Below are 18,564 nucleotides of genomic sequence, written 5' to 3' on the forward strand. Positions count from 1 at the left end.
AAAAAAAAAAAAAAAGCAAACTTTATGGAGGATGCAAAACTACAAGCATTTTATTCAACGGTAGTTTAGAATTAATGCAAAAACAACAGAGTTATTCTATCATAAATGAAAAAAACCACAGTAGAAATAGGTTGCAGATCTCCATTTGCCACAGGCAATATTAATCCAGTAACATCAGCAAGATATTATTTGTGAACTGCAACCAAAAGAACAAAAAAATAAATAGTTCCCACCAGAACTAGCACAATCTTCTCTTTCATGCTTTATTTGAAGTTTGTGATAACACCTTGTCATATGCATGGGAGGATTTAATCAATAAACATAACTTCTTACTTGGTAGATATAATCTTAACTATCGCTAATAATGGAAATCACTTGGACCACCAAGTAGTAGCTCATCAATTTGTGTTTCCATCTCATTAATGTATATCCTCTCTTCCATTGCCTGCTAATCCTTCATAATGCCAAACGTTTAGGGCACGTTTGACGATTGGAACTTAAGTGAGAAGGCATCCCAACTTCCAACCCACTCTTGTAGTTCTAAGTTCAGTTAGATTGTTTTTTAAGGTGTGAGAAGTCCTTATCCCTCAACAATGGTGATCGTGGCCCTGCAACCCTCCTTATGGAGAACGAAGCTTCAGGAGCGTGGATCACACACCGCAAGAGTATATAAATATATATATATATATATTTTCCATCAATTCACGCACTCACATCATCCTTCTTATTTTGTTTTCCCTCTCTTGCCTCTCCAACGACACCCTACGTCCCTCTTTCTCTGTGCCTCTCATTGAAGATCATTCTCCTCACTCGAGGGTTTCTTGCCTTCATCAGGTGTTGATTTCTTGCCTTTATCTTCCCCGTTATTGTGTTGAAGCTACGAATACATTGAGTTTCTTTTATTTTTTATTAGGGTTACTCCCATAACCCCAAATCTACAAAAAAATATTTTATTTTTGATTTGTCTATTTTTTTTCTGATTAAGCTCAGAGAAGATTAATCCTTATCTTTACCCCTCATGTTGCTGGTTCAAACTCTTATGAAGTTATGGTGAGTGCTTGGTGTAAGATGTAAAAACTATGTAACGTCAATATGAAAATCAGTTTTGGGACTCAGGACTTCCCCAAGTTGATTAAGCTTGGCTCGTTCAGGGGTCATGTTAGTGGATTTATAAGCTTCTTTATTTTGCTTATTTGTTTCTTCTTTTAATTAGCCACTCATGGCTCATCTATTTATTTGAATTCGATCGATTTATTGTTAGTATTTAGGAATTAGTAGATTTATTGGCTTCTTCTTATGGTTACATAGATATTTTCATTGGTTTTTATGGTATTTTAATGTTGTGGATTCATAAATTTTGTAATTTATTTTATGATCCTCTATATTTCTTATCTTTGATGCCATGCAATTGTTTTGGTTGATTATTTTGCTAGAGGTGATGGATATAAAAGTCTATCAAAAATTGTTTGACAATGTTTAAATCTTAATAAACTATCTACAAATTACGTTAACCTAAATTTTTTTGGGGTGTGCCCCTTAGTGGGTCGTTCCTAAATAAAATACAAAAGAATAAAAATGACCAAATTTTCCATATAAAATTTTCATGAGTATTTTAAACATTTTTTATTTTTTTTAGAAATACTTCATTTATATGTGAGTTGGATTGATGTTCACATGCTCCAAAATTCAAATGAACATGATTTGTAGAAAAATTCTTAAATTTCAAATATTATTAGATAACCGTGACCAAGATAGACTTTGGATAGTGATAAGCCATGAGCAAAATGCTTTAGAAATTCACTCGTAAGTATTTGTAAGTATTTTCTATGTACGCATGGTAAAAATATTAAGGAAAACTTACATTACTTTCTTTAGAAATTTAAAATTAGCTCCAATATTCCATATTTTTGTTTATGTTCTGCCTTTTTAGGAGCACGTCTAGTATTTCAGTTTTGTCTTTTTTTCTATATAACATATTGAGATCAAATTTTTGTGTTTTTTATTACCATAAAGCATCTTTGAAAAATAATTAAACTAAGATAAAATGACCTAAATATATGTACAAACTGTAGGGGCATTTTAGTTTTTTATTTATTTGCAGTTATTAATTTTATATTTTTTATAAGTGTGGATTGGTGAGAAGCATAGACATTCAAAATTTGAGATTAATTTTATAAATAAAAAAATAAAATCAAAAAATCCAAAAAAAGTGGGTTGTGAGTGTAACATATGAAATAGTGAGGGCAATATTTAAAGAGGAAAATTTATCTAAGGTTGGTGCACCTCTAAAATACAGTAGAAAAAGTGTGTTATGAAATTGAGAAACCTTTCAATTGTTCATTTTCATCGTTAAAGCCTTATCAGTGGTAAACATTTGCCTAATGTTTTGAAAGAGCTAAAATTTTCGAAATGACTATGGAGACTCGGCCCAGCTGCAGTTGGAATCATGTTCAATAGTGGCTCTTGGTGCAGACAACATCCTAGGTGTAGGGGAGATCGGAGCAAGAGGTCATGGTGCAGACAACATCCTAGGTGTAGGGGAGATCGGAGCAAGAGGTCACGCCTTGAAGATGCCCGTCCTAGGCTGCAGACGCCGCAACAAACACACCATTGCAATCTCTGTTGACACCATCAACTCCTGTTAGACCGGGGTTCTGCAAAGAAGCCTCCCTAATTAATCATAACCTGAGTCCGAATTTTCAATTGTAGGCTTTCAAATAAACTATAGCACAAGAATGGCCGAAGTTGTAAAGGTGAGTACGTGCCATAACGTTTAGAGTTCTATTTCTATCGGCTTCTAGAGTTAAACATTATTATTTTGTCAAAAATAATAATAACTACTATAGGTTGTGATTTTGTGCTCATGCTTACTGTAACAGGTATGCTAATGAGAAAAAATAACTGCAAGGAATCCATTAATCCCTAGGAAATTAGAATGTAACATGCAAACAAAGGAGCAATCATATGAGTCAAATATTTAATAAGTAATTTCTAATTTTTCCCCTTCATCAAAATTAAAGTAGTTTTTTAAAAAACACTTATGTGATAAACCAGAACTTTCAAATACCAATATTGCTCTTTAAACACTTCACAAGACATTCATTTACATATATTCCAATGTTTCGCGAGTGAATTGTTTAATGAGATGGCGTGAAAACATACAAATTTCATGTAAGTGTTTAAAGTGAAATATTGGTATTTGAAATCACCGTTATCTTTTGAAAATTAAACGCCATCGACATAGTGGAATTCAAACGTTTAACATGGTCATTTAGGGAGTTATTAGTGTTTGAAAATACCAATACTGGTAATTCATTTAGTGGAATGCTATTATTTGAAAATCCCAAGACTCTAATAATCTATTTAGTGAGATATTGGCGTCAAAAAATACCAATATATTTAGACAGACGTAATAATAGTAACTGCATATATTTGCACCATTCATTATCAGAATTGAAGGTGGATACTCTGAGTTTCATGCAACACACAAAGTCCATTGTGATGCACCATATAGCTAAATGCGCATCTTGAGTATTAGTGTTTTAAAACCTGGCAATTTCCAATTCAAATCGTTGATTTGGGTGGAAATTAGTCGGAATGAAACTAGTTTTTGGGATAGTAAGGGTTCAGGCCTCACTTCCCCTAAATCCCTTATATATTATTTTTTAATATTTTATTTTGGTGTAATTTGGTCATATGTACACACACTTCAAATTTTAGATAAATATGATTAGTACAATAATTATAAAAATTCAAATACTACCGGACAACTGTGACAATGTGATTAACTTTGGACGGTGATGAGGTATTAGTGAAGTACTGTAGAACTTCACCTATAGGTGTTTTGTAGTGTCTTCCTATATAGTGCCAAGGCCCTAAACAATCAAATTAGAACCTACCTAAAAAATTTCACTAGAAGAGGTTGTTTTGATGCTCAATTATCTTATCTCAACATCAAGATGCACGGACATAAGAAAAAATTGTATTTCAAATTTTGAAAATAGTATATTTTGTAATACATTTTTAAACTGTCAATTTTCAAGATTTTCATAGATCTGTCGATCTACACCATTTTTTAAGATTTAAAATTTATAAATAAAGGTGAAAATATATTTTAAGGCTATCACAAAGATTTCCAGTATTAAAATAACATTTCTCGACACTATTTGAAGGGAGGCTCTAATTTGATTGTTTTAGAGCCTAGACTCTATATAAACTGCACCCAAAAAAAAAAAAAAAATTATATATATATATATATATATATATATATATATATATATATATATATATGAGCAATGATTTAATGCAATGGTTGTATCATAGTATAATGCAACGACACTTCTAGAAAACCATGTTTGTGGTATTTGTATGACCTCAAATTTTGCACACACTCTCTCTTCATCTCAATAATCAATCTCCAAAAACAAAAAGTTCAATTTGGACCCTAGATATGTTCAAAATGAGTTACCTCCAAAAACAAATCTAGACCATTCATTTTGTGAATTTCAAGATCTTAACCTTTATCAAAATCATTTTTTTTTTTAGCATTGTTCATCTAATGATAATAAAATCATCCAAAAAAATTGGAAATGAAAAAATCCTTCTAAGGCCTAGATCTAAGCATCTCACCAAAATGAATAGCCTATGTTAATTGGGATAGAAAAATACTTTCTAGGTTGTGTTTTGAATTTTTTCTTGATTTGTGATTGTTCATTAGAATGAAAAGACTGTGTATTTCAAAATTTGGATGAAACAAATGGCCATAAGATGGTTTTTTAAGGTTGTTGCATCATATTACTATACAACAGTTGCATGAAATCATTATATATATATATATATATATATATATAGAAAAAGTCTTCCCAACGCCTATAGGTGAAAATGAACAGTGATTTCGCCTACCCTCATCACCATCCAAAGTTCATCGTACCGTCATGATTGTCCGGTAGTGTTTCATTTTTCACTTTTTTCTACAAATCAGAATGACCTGAAATTTAGAGTGTATGTACATATTAGTGGGGCGCACCAAATAAAAATATAAAAATAATAAGGCGCAAAAATATTATCGATGAAAATACCCCCGAAATATTTCGGGGGTATTTTTGTCAAATATTTGTATGTAAAATATTTTTTTGATTTTTTTTGTATATTTAAATATTGTGATAAACACATATTCCAAATTTTAGGTCATTCCGATCTGTAAAAAGAGAATGAAAAACAAAACACTACCAGATAATCGTGACCATGCGATGAACTTTGGAAAGTGATGAGGGTAGACGAAATCACTGTTCATTTTCACCTATAAGTTTTTTGTAGTATCTTCCATATATATATGTATACGAGAAAAGTTTTAATAAGGTTGCAACCTTAAAATGTAGAATCACAGATGCATCTCAAAAATCTATTGAAAATGTTGTTTTAATGTTGACAAAACCCTTTAATCGATCATCTTAACATCGAGATACATGAATATGAGAAAAAAATGTTGTTGAGTCCCGAAAATAGTGCATCTTGCAACATATTATCAAGACCGTCAATTTTCAAGATTTTCATATATTTATAGATCTACTTGATTTTAACCATTTTTAGATTTTAAAATTTTCTACTTAGGTATGAAAATAGATTTTATGATAATACTAAGAATTTTTTGCAACAAACTTACACGTAATGATAAAATTCTAAGGTGCGCCTTCATTGCATTGTTTAAGGTTGCAACCTTATAGAAACCGCACCCTATATATATAACGACCGAGAGAAACCGCACCTTATAGAAATTGCACCTTATAGAAACCTTATAGAAACTGCACCCTAGGGTGACCCCACTAGCTCACAGAATAGTATAAGCCCAATGGCCCAGATTGAATCTCGGGTGATTTGACAATTGAGAGTATTTGAATTTTAATTTTTTTTTTCTACAAATTCAAATCACTTAAAATTTTAGGTGAATATTCTTCTCATCAAGCCGCACCTAATAAAAATATAAAAAAAATAATCTGCAAAATTAAGATGATAAAAATACCCCCCAAAATTTATGGGGGTATTTTGATCATTTTTTTCATGTAAATTTTTTTTTTTAATATTTTTCGAATATTCATCTATTTTTTATCAACACACATATAAAATTTTAAGTAATTTGGATTTATAGAAAAAAAATTAAAATTCAAACACTATCGGGCATTGGGTCTTTGGGCTTATTTTTTCTTGTGAGCCCATTGGGTCACAGAAGCAAATTCCATATATATATATATATATATATATATATATTACAAATCCAAATCGCTTAAAATTTTAAGCGTGTATTCTTCTCATCAAGCCGTGAATCAATTTGAGAATTTTCCAACATCAAAACACTTTTTCTTAGTGGTATTTTGTGGTGCGCCTTACTTGAACAGTATAGGTTGACAACTATCTTTAAACTTTTTCCTCCATGTACATCAGCTAACGTAAACATGCCCCTCAAACATGCGCCAATAACTTTGAACCATTGTGTCATGCGGGCTGTACTGCATTTGTACAATATGCGATCATTGCTGCAAACAAGTGGTCCATCTAAAAACAACAGTAATTAACAATCCAAATATTTTTTTAATATAAGTATTATTTTTGGTTTTTAAATTTTATTTATCTTTTTATATTCATGATCTCTATGTTAAAGATTATATATTATCTAAAACATATATTTTATTGCTCAGCCTGCATTTGTACATGTGCGGTCTAGGCGGCATGCTAAAAAAACATGTGCTAATGACCGTAACTGAAAAAGGAAACTACTCCAAATGGACGTACCTCCTTAAAGATTGTGATGGTAATTTGAGGACACTTTATAAAACTGTTCTCATGCTAAAAAAAACATTTGTACATGTGCGGTATTCGCCGCACATGCTAAAAAACCATTTGTACGTGTGGGGTCTTGGCCGCATGCTAAAAAAACATGTGCTAATCACAATAACTGAAAGGAAACGACTCCAAATGGACGTCCCTCCCTAAAGATTGTGATGTTAGTTTACAAAACTGCCAAGTAGGGTAGAATGGTTGAGAAGCCCGGGTCATGCTATGATAGGGGGTTAGTTATTTCCATCACAAAACGTGCATAAAAGGGCCTCCATGCACCCTCCCCATATCACCAATTACATCTCTCCTCTTCTTCTCATTCTTTTAACCAGCTGAAGATTTGATGTTTTCATGCTTTCCACAGTCTTTCTTGAACATGGTTCCCTTCTCATTCTTTTAACCAGCTGAAGATTTGATGTTTTCATGCTTTCCACAGGCTTTCTTGAACATGGTATTCAGACGGTTCCTCTTCGAGTTAGTTCTCGGAGATGCAATGTTGAGTGACAGGTTCAAAAACGCTGTGGAGAAACATGGAAACGATTATTACGCTGTATTGCTGGCTCGAAGGCGATTTTATAAGAATGTTGGCCGTGGTTAATTTTCCGGTTGATGATCTGAAGATATTTGTCACTGGTGCCACCATCTAACTGGTTTTGCAGGTCCCAATGAAATGGTAAAAGGTGTCTTTGTTGATGGGGTGCAAGAAATATGTCTTTCCGTTTTAGTAAATTTTTCTTGGTTACTAAGAGAGAGCCATATGGGATTAATTTTTCAAATTCCAACATATTTACCCTACTTTGATATTTTCATTTCTGCTTTCTATATTGGTTTTCAAAGAAATTTCATGAAGGTACATGCATGAGTGGATCTTCATCAATTTGGGTGGGGGTTCCGTTTACACAAAACACTAGTGGAGAAAATATAGCAATGAGTTTATGTCAAGAATGTTTAGGGAAAGGAATTTATTTCAAAGAATATGGGAATCTATTTAGTCATTATAAAGTTACAAGGCGTTATTGCAAAAATATTTCATCTCCTTTATATTCTTATATCTAATAATTTAAATATTATATGGATTTCAAACATGGAGGGATTAAAATATATTTGTAATCCCTGTGATCTTGTTTTCCAAAAAGATACTTAATAGGAATAGCTTCCATTTTTCTTATATGATAATTATTGATTGGGTTTGTTTTTGATGGACTAGTTTCTTGATGTATTTTTTGCCCCAATTACTGATAGTGGAAAAATGGTACATTTCAAATTCTTACATGGTAAAAAAAATAAAAAAAAGGGAGCTAAATTACATGTTACATAAAATCTGTATGTGTGTCCTGTGAAGTATATTTTTCGAATTACCAAAGCATTGTGATATATGGTGGTATTGAAAAAAAATGTAAAAAATCACCCAAATCAGAGAGAGCCACGACGTAAAACAAATGCGAGAAATTTAAAAACTGCATTAGCATCTACTGCTAAAACACATTGTAGAATGACAAACTCCATGATATCCCACTCTCATTTGCTTTCAAACATTATCCTAGGGATAGTTACGAAGTATAGAAACCATATTTCTAGTAATGTCGATGAATGTGCGTTATCTCATTAATTTGATAGTCGTTAAAGTGATACAGAAAGGAAGATGGAGGAATATGTGTTATCTCATTAATTTGAATGTGGTTAAAGTGATGCAGAAAGGAAGATGGGTGTCTCCAAGATTGGCTTAAAATAAATTTTGATGGCTCTTTGCGGAACCTGGGTTTTGTTAGAATGGGAGTTCTTCCCTAATAGTGATAGTTGTGTCATCTTTTGCTTTGCTCATCCACGTGGATGGTTTTTTTACTCTCAAAATGTAATTATTTGGTGTAAGGAGGAGGCGAGGCCACCATGGAAATTAAGGTCCATGTGATTACAGGTTATGGATCTTGCCAGGGCTCTCTTTAAAACATGCTTATAGGGAGGCTAATAATACGGTGGATGGATTAATAAAGTTTGGGCTTCTCTTTTGCATTTACATGTTTCCGATTCTTTGTTTATTTGAAGAGTTGTGTAACCTTTGATTGAGATTTTAATAAAATTACGTGCTTTCGCTTTTGAAAAAAAAGAAAAACCATACTGATAGTAACGAATGGGTGGATACCTAACGAGTTGGGGAAGGATCTATTTGTACCAGAACTAGGTCTGGTTCAGACTTGGGTCTAGCTTAGGCCCTATTGGATCACGTACAATCTGACAAGACCTACTTAGTATATAAAAGATATATTAAAAGGGTGCGGCTTCTATAAGGTTACAACCTTAAACAATCCAATTAAGGCGCACCTTAAAATTTTATTATAACATGTAATTTTCTTAGAGGGTTTTTTCTACATTAAAACTATATTTTTAATAGATTTTTAAAGTGCATATGGGATTCTACATTTTAAGGTTGCAACCTTATATATACTTTTTTCATATTAAAATATGTATAAACATTTTACATTATAAAAAAAATATTTTTTATATTATTTTATTTCTAGATTCGGACCCGATGCAACTTGATAGGTCGAGTCTAGGACCAAGTGACTTGGACTTGACTCCAGTCAGATTGGGCCAGTGTCAAGTTCAACACGGATCACTCCCAACCCATTTACATCACTATAACCAATGGCATGCCAGAAGGCGACTTAATGCGTAGTTTTGACTCGAATCTAAGACTAACGGTTTGTTATCAAATGATCGGGCTTAATTGGTTAATTGGTTAGCGCTTGATGATTTGCAATGCTACGTCCTAAACTCAATTCCTATTAGGTTATATGCCCTCTCCACTGATTCATCCAAAAAAAATGACTTACATGCTAGTTGACTTTGGCTTTTTTTAAGCTCTAATGAGCAAGGGCTTGTTTCATAATCATTGCAGGTAACAAATTGTGCCACGGGCGCATGTCATGCATCTTAGGTTTCCCTCGAACAAGGATTGAGAAACAGCACATCCATGTAGCCAAGATGGCATAAGAAGTTTTGCAGTTCGATAAATTGAATTACCATTTAAATAGTGTTTGTGCAAAGATTCATAATCCACAAGACTTTGAATTTTTTTTTTAGTTTTGGGCTCGGCACTTGCCGAATCCAATACAATATATATTTTCATTTTAAATTTTTTTTCAAAGAAGATGGCCGAATCCATCTTTTTCTTCACAACTATGGTTTCAGCCGGTGGTTTAAAAAACGGATCGGTACCTCGGATCGGGCACACAAAAAACTCATCCGGATCAAGAACCGTCTATCCGGATTGGAAATCGGCCGAATCGGTTGGATTAAGCCTTAAAAAAATCTAAAATAATTATTAAAATTCATTCTAAATGTTGTTTTTTAGGAATCCAATAGGTTTTTTTTAGGAATCCAATAAAAAACGAGGGTACTCCATTAAGAACTTTTATTTTTTACATCAATATGTTAATATTGAGATTTTTTTCTTGTATGAACTACTGTTAACCATTATTACTAATTATAATTAGGGTTTTAAAAATCGGAGAGTCGCAACGGACTCGCCCAAATCAACACGGAATCAGACACCCTGTGTCGATTCTTTTGCAAAATTGGGAATCGGGAGGCGATTTTTAACAGTGAATCGCCCCTATTCCAACAGCTTAGTGACGTCACAGGGCGAATCTATTCCATCTATCAACGAATTCCTAGGATTTTTGGTGGAATGGGGGTTGTAATTCTTTCTACTTCTCGAGGTATAATGATAGATCAAGAGGCTCGACGAGAAGGAATTGGAAGAGAGATTTTATGTTATATATGGTGATCCTTCAAGTATACGAATTTTATCTGTAACTTCCTATTTATTTTATGAAAAAGAGAGGAGAGACAAGTTGGCCAATACCGCTTATCCTCTATTAGTTGATACTTCAAGGAAGGGAGTTACCTGGAATGAAAGAACAAAAATTAATTCATGAAGGTTTAATTACTGAATCACTTCCCAATGGCATGTTTCAAGTTCGCTTCGATAATGGAGACCTGGTTCTAGGTTATGTTTCAGGAAGGATCCGACATAGTTTTATACAGATATTACCAGGTGATAGAGTGAAAATTGAAGTAAGTCGTTATGATTCAACCAGGGGAAATATTATTTATAGGCTTCGCAACAAAGATTTTAATGATTAGACGGCTTCTTAAAAATTCCTTTTATTTCTTCCATAAGGATATCGAGGCTCAAAAGTTCAAGAAACTTCTTTTTTTCTTCTAAGGAAGAAATTCAGAATTTAATTAAGTAAGGAGCGACACATATGAAAATATGAGGACAATTTGGTAATTGTGTTTCAAAATATCATTTCAGGTTACCCTTTCTCTCCATCACGCTGGCATTAATGTTTTTGTAAAGGTATTTATATCTTATAGACTTTATCCAATTCTTCGATGTGGGACTCGCACTAAGCGATATTATATTGAAAATTCATACAATATAAGTAAATATTGTACAAAACTCTTTAGTAGTGTGCGAAGGGTTTCCGTGGTTAGCAGCAAAGGTTTTATGTGTGACGTTCCAAGTTCGAATCCCAGTTGGAACGCTAAAGTAAAAAATTCACGTTTTATCTTCAAAAAAAAATTTTAAAAAAATAATATCACAAATTTTTTTTTAAAACTGATATCATATAAAAAAAAGAAGATAGGTTTTTACTTTTGTCTTTAAAAAAAAACTAAAATTTGTCTTCATAAAAAAAAAAAGAAAGATAGGTTTTTGCTTTTGTCTTAAAAAAACTAAAATGAAGAAAATAATATGATAAAAGAAATAAAAAAATAAAAAGTAGAACAACAAGGAAAAAAAAAGAGGTAATATAATATCTTCTTTTTTTTCTTGTCAAAAAAAAAAAAAGCAATACAAAAAGTATCATATTTTCTTGTAAAAAAAATTACAACAAGTATTTCTTGTCAAAAAAAATAAAAGATATTTCTTAATGTACAAATATTTTTTAATAAATACAAGGAATAACTGATCTAGTTATAATTTTTATTTTTATAATATGGTAAGCTTTAACATAAATTAGGAATATTAATTTTAAGATATGATTGAAAGACATTTGAAATATTTTCTGTCTCTAACAATCTCTTCCATTAAATTTATTCTAAAATTCTAAAAAATTATATTTTTAAAAATTTGAAGTGTTATTTCGAAAATTGATGCCCATTCGAATAATTTATATATTGATAATCAAATATTTTATTTACTTGCATTATAAATCTTGTGATGTATTATTTTTCTTACAGTTGTCAATAATACATTTTAAATTAAATGATATTATAAATATTTTAAAATTACTATTATTTATATAATATTATAGTTAGATAGGTTGAAATAATTTTGGATTATAGTTAGTTAGATTGTGATAATTTGGTGTTTTTTTTTTTTAGTGGATTAGGATTTTCCAGCAATTAGAGATTTTAGTGGCCATTTTTTTATTGATTTAATCCATTATTTATGTAGTCTATGTATGATTATATATTTTATCCATGGTAATTCTATGTTTTTTATTTTATGTGATGCAAATTTAATGGTTAACATAAGTTCATACAGGAAAAGAACATCTTAATTATTCACAAATTGATTAAAAATGAAAGTTAATAATGTAATACCCATATTTATTATTGGATTCTTAAAAAATAACATTTATAATGAATTTTCATAATTTTTTTGGATTTTTTTTAAGGATTAATAGGACCGATTCGGCCGATTTCTGTTCCGGATCCGGATCGCCGATACACCGATCTGGATGGGTATTTTAAGTGCTCGATCCGGGGGCTCCGATCCGTTTTTTAAACCACTGATTATAATATGATAGTAAACATGATTAAAAAAGTATCAGAAAATGTTTCCATATCATATGATTAAAAATAAAAATAAACCCCCAATAAATTCTAATGTTATGATATTAAACAATTCAACAATAAATTATCCAAAAAAAATGAAAATAGATTTATCAAAATTAAAAAAATAAAAAAAAAAAAGCCTATCAACCACATGCACGATATTTACAAAAAAAAAAAAAAAAAATCAATATGGAAATAAATTTACCAAAAAACAACTTTAATAATTATTTGGCACTCCAATTAAGTCATTTGTTTAGAGAAATATGCAGATGAGGCTCATTGAATATGACACGCTAATTTGGAAACATGATATGTTAATATTTATAATGTAATTGACACGCTCATTAATAACATTAAACTAATTGATATGCTCATTAATTCATTTTTTAGAACATAATTAAAAAACTAACCCTTTATATATTTTAATATTTTGATACTAAAAAAAAATTAAAAAGATATTAAATTCAAAAAATAAAAAAATGACGTATTCACTTCCCTAAGTTGTCACTCCATTTATTGTTATAAAGAAAAAAAATTTATTGCTTTTAATAAGTAGCATATTAATGCATTTAGAAATGGGAGTGCCATAACATTTAATAATTAGTGTTTAACAAGAAGCGTATTAATACATTTAGAAATGGGAGTAGCATTTAATAAGTAGCGTATTAATACTTAGAAATGGGAGTGCCGCAATATATTTTTAGAGGTGCTTGCATTTAATAAGTAGCACTTAAAAAAATGTTAAGGGTGCTTGGTTTAAAAAAATAGGAGTGCAGCGTAGAGTACTAATGTTGTGAATAGGTTAGGGGGAATTGTCTCACATCTAAAAGTGGGAGAGTAAATTGATGATATAAAAGCCACAATTTTATATATGTCAACAACAAAATAAAGAGGACGTGGGATGCATCAGTTGCCTTCCACAATGCCTCTAGAGAGAACTGACCACACTTGGTAAGTTTGGTAGTAGTGGGCAACGTGTGGCGTAGTAGTGGGCAACGTGTGGTGGGTAGGGTATACCTGGTTCACTGTAGAAGAATCAGACCCAATAGTGGGCCACCCGGTTCATTGTAGTAGAATTCAACCTAGTCGTGGGTGGAATTCGACTCAGTAGTGGGCAATGTGTGGTGGGTAACCCGGTTCACTGTAGTAGAATCCGATCTAGTAGTGGGCTGATTCACTGTAGTACAATCTGACGCAGAAGACGCAAAATCGACCGATACGTTGTTGTGTATGAATCGGAACAGGGTGGCTGTCAACGCAGAATCGACGATTTTGCCTGATTCCCTGTGGTGGTTGTGTATAGTCGAGAATCGACGATTCTACTCTAAACACGCTCGACTTCTGATATTGTGTGGGAACTTTTGATATTGTGTGGGTTCTCGACGAGTCTACTCTAAACACCCCCCACTTCCGACATTGTGTAGGAATTAGAACGGGGTGGCCGTTATCTTCAACTCTTTGGGCTTAGGAAACCCATTTGTAACATTAAAAAAAATAAAATTGGTTAAATACATCAAAGTATCAAACAATAGACCATTTGGTGAAAATAGAAACCGAATGAGCGCAAAGTATATAAATCATGGGACTATTTTTTGTTCGAAAAATGAAATAGATCTCTATTTTAATTTCCCATATACACAATTACAAATTTTCTATTATATTTTATTCTAATATATTTTTAGTGCATGGGGTTGATTCTAGTTCTCAGCCTGCCCCCCATGTAACTATTGGGTTGAGTCTTAGTGAGGTTCAACGCGACTTGTGTACGCCCTATATTAAAATGAAATTTATCAAAACACACTTTAAAGTTGAACCATCTAACATTTCACTTTGTTGGCTCTGTGTGGTCATTAAAGGCCTTCTAAATGCTTGTAAAATGAAATTATATAGTAGAACATGAACTCAATGAGAGTGTGGTCCCATGTAGATCATACTAAGTAAACGATGTTTGTTGATACTGGACTGTATTTAACGTGCTAGGTCAGTCTAGTTGGGAAAAACCCATGTTACATGGACATAGAAAAACAAACCGATGAGGTTTAGATATGTTATCCTTTAATGAGGTCGGAGTATGCCCGAAAGAGTGAGCCGATGGATTGTGTGACCCTTGTATGTGATGGAAGCCTTAAGAGACGGAGCCAAAGCCTCATCATTTGTACCATCACAGTATGCACATTGATAGCCATTTTGAAGAAAGTGAACCATCTTTCAAGATGAAGTGTGTGCATGTGCGAGAGATACCCCCTGTGCACGATTGAGTAATGGATTGCATCAGGTCAGGATGATCTTGGTTTCGTCTCCAGGGTTCATGAAATCCATATGCTGGGATTGCGACCTCTTGTTCATTAGATAAACTTTTGGTGACCCACTAATGATCTCCTATATGGACTGTAGGTCATGGGCAATGCTGGGTTGGTTTGAGCAAGCATGTGTTGTCCATAGTCCGCATTTGGAGATAGAGTGTCCTAGTGTATATTGATTCCTAAATCATATAGATCATTTTTCTATCAAAGTATTTAATTTTGTTCATTTCAATAATATATAATTTTTTTTTTTAGAATTGTTATTTGAAATTTTCTAAGTCTCTATATATTTAATTTATCAAATTTAGATTTATAAAAACAGATATATTGATTTAAATATTCAAATAAAAATTTTATATTTTTTAAAAAATATAAAAAAAATGATATAATTGTATGGGAGGCCCAATAGGACTTTTGGGCCCACCAAAGCAAAATAGGTGGGGCCTGTTATGTGCCACAATAGGTGGCACGCCCCACCTAGGTAACCTTCTATTTTATTTGATCAAGCTCTAAAGTTTGAGAGATAAACTTGTGTTGTTTTAAAAAAGCCTAAATCTTTGAGAAAATTTTGAATGAAATTTTTGTATGTATGAGAAGACTGATGCATAAAAGAAGAAATGATAATATTATCATATATTAGTTTCTTATTTGAATTAATTGATAAAAAAATTATTTAAGAAGTGAGGAATAATGGTTCTAACACCTTTTCTGGAATGTTGATAGTCCATGTATGGAATTGAGAGCTCATATCTCTCATTCCACAAGTCACCTAGGATCAATTGTGCATATTCAATCTCACATGAGTGGCAAGCCATGGAAAACCGTTAAAAACCTTAATTTTATTCAAACACTATAAAAATGGGAGTACCCCACCCAAAATCTCTACAACATATTGCTTACACCTAAATCCTCTCTCTTCTGTCTCCCATAAAAAAAGAAGGGGTATGTCCCATCTCTTGAGTTTTCTCTCTCTTGACCAAAGAAGGGGGCTTGCCCCACTCTAGAATGTCTCTTTCTCTCTCTCTCATCTTGGAAACTCTCTCTCCTCTCAAAGAAACCCTAAAAGGGGGAGCACCCCACTCGCTATCTCTCTCATGGTGTCTCTCGTGTCTCTCATCATCTCTCATATTACATTGGGGTTAAGTCTATAGGGGTGAGGTAGAAAGAGAAGTATCTCTGTCAAACTAGGTTATCAAGGGGGTTCACCTAGCTATTGAATTTGTGATCAATGAGGGTTACGTTCTATTGGTGTGGCTTGTCCAAATCTTGCTTTCCTGGTTGAGATTGATAGTTGACAATTAGATCCTGCACCATCAGAAGGTGGTGACTCGGTGTGGGGTGTAAGAAGGCCAATTGAAGTAATATCTGACACCCTCTTTTATTTCTTACTTATTTACTTATTGTCTTCTCCATTCCAAAGCATAGGTTCTTTTTTCTTTGTTATCCAAAGAAAGGTTTTGAATGGCTTCATGTTCTTGAGATCCTAGTTTTATTCTTTTATTTTATTTTATTTTATTTGAAGTTGTTTTATTGTAAAATGACTACTTGTAAGTGGTCTAAGTCAAGAAGAGAAAACAAAATTTAAAATAAAATAAAATTAAAAGAGCATATACTCCGGTTAGATCATACAAGTCATTCTTTCACACTTAAGAGGTGTGTTTTGATAAATTTAAAAACTCAATTTGATCTGTTATTTGACAAGCATTCAAAATTAAAGAATGACAGGCTATTTGTAATTAGATAAATATAGATGAATAAGATGCTAAATAATTCTAATGTAAGGATTAATTTTGTAAATTTCCCAAATAAGGTGTACATACAAGCGTACCATACATGGTTTTTCAACAATCTTTTACCCTACAAGGTGGCTCTATTTTATAGTGTATCCACTTTTAACTTTGTTTTTCCCCAAAGGCAATTTATATAATGAGATTTTCCTTTGATACAAGATGGTCACACTTAATCTTGACCATTGGATGTGAAATTGGGTGGATGCATTTTTTTCATTGACCAAGCTCAAAGTTCAAAAGAAATTTTTGCGAACTTTGTGACACACCCAAGCTTTTAGATTTCACATCAGATGGTTATAAATAATTGTGACCTCCATAAACTAAAGGTAAATGGTCCCATAGTATACAATCCCTTATTTTATACCTCATAACTCTATGTTTTCTTTAGTTTGATACGGTGCTTGAAAATCTTGCAAAATAGAAGGTTCAGATAAATTATTACAATATACATTATTTTTATGATTTCAAATATATATATATATATATATATATATATATATATATATATATATATATATATATATATATATATATATATATATATATATATATATATATAGATATATATATTTGTCATGATCCATATATTTTAAGGTCGATAAAATCAATTTGAGAATTTTCCAAAATCAAAACACTTTTTCGTACTGGTTTTTTGAGGTGCACCTTACTTGAACGGTGTTTACTTGAACAGTGTAAGGTTGATGCCTTTATTTAAACCTTTTCGTCTAATACAAGCTAAACAAGCCACTCAAATATGTGCTAATCACCATAACTGAAAAAAGAAAACACTCCAAATGGAATGGTTGTGATGTTAGTTTACAAAACTGCCAAGTGAAGCATAATGGTTGAGAAGACCGGGTCATGCGTGTCAGATGAGGTTGGTTATTTTCACCCCCAAACATGTATAAAAGGACCTCCATGCACCCTCCGCATATCACCAATTATATCTCTCCTCTGAAAGAATTTTCTCTAGAAACTTCAAATGATTGAAGATTTGATGTTTTCATGCTTTCCACAGGCTTTTTTGAACATGGTATTCAGACGAGCCATCTTCGAGTTAGTTCTTGGAGATGCAATGTTGAGTAACAAGTTCAATAAAGCTGTGGATAAACATGGAAACAATCATGATGCTTCATTGCATAATTGAAGGTGAATACAATTTTATCCGAATGTTGGCCACAGAGAAGTATTCAGATCATTATCTGTAGGTATTTGTCAATGGCGCCAATGCCAAATTAGTTTTAAAGTTGAAATGAAATGGTTGTGGTTGTGGGCATGTGTATTTGTGTGTGTTCGTCGAGAAGACTAAGATCAATGAGTCATATGGAGGATAGTTTTGTAGTTTGAACCAAGTGAGGGACGCTGGTTTTCCACTGTTCAAATGAAAACAAAGGGAAGGGTAGAATTATGGGTTTTTATTTATTTATGTCAAATATGAATTAGAGACTGCTAACTATTTGTATTTGTTTTCTAGTAGGTACATTTCCTTTTTGAGGGTGGGATTTAAGCGTCCATGGGTCTTGATCACTTGACATTTGATGAGGGTGAGATAGTTTGGGTTGTGAATATCCGATGAAATTAATGGAAAATTTCTAGTCAATACATAAAAAAGAGAGACTGGATTCGACTTTTATGGATCACGAGTAAATGATGCGGGGACGTCAAAAAGATGTTTAATTTTAGGAAAATTTAATGGGATTGTATACTATGAGACCATTTAATTTTGGCATGAGATCACAATCAATTTTTAGGCTTTAGATGTGAAATCCAATAGATAAAAATGCATCACAATA

At 32.2% G+C, this 18,564-nt stretch overlaps 2 long non-coding RNA genes across 2 annotated transcripts; both read left to right on the forward strand.

Moving 5' to 3' along the window:
• LOC148781542 (uncharacterized) lies at positions 1 to 2,911 on the forward strand. Its single transcript, XR_016057644.1, has 2 exons — positions 1 to 834; positions 2,521 to 2,911. It is a non-coding gene; the product is annotated as an uncharacterized LOC148781542 (long non-coding RNA).
• A 14,799-nt stretch (positions 2,912 to 17,710) lies between these two features.
• On the forward strand, positions 17,711 to 18,337 carry LOC148781543 (uncharacterized). Its single transcript, XR_016057645.1, has 2 exons — positions 17,711 to 17,920; positions 18,246 to 18,337. It is a non-coding gene; the product is annotated as an uncharacterized LOC148781543 (long non-coding RNA).
• The last annotated feature ends 227 nt before the right edge of the window (positions 18,338 to 18,564 follow it).

The sequence above is a fragment of the Amborella trichopoda genome, chromosome 6 (assembly GCF_054954075.1).
Source record: "Amborella trichopoda isolate Santa Cruz 75 chromosome 6, AtrichopodaSantaCruz75HAP2 v2.0, whole genome shotgun sequence".
Classification (NCBI taxonomy): Eukaryota; Viridiplantae; Streptophyta; class Magnoliopsida; order Amborellales; family Amborellaceae; genus Amborella; species Amborella trichopoda.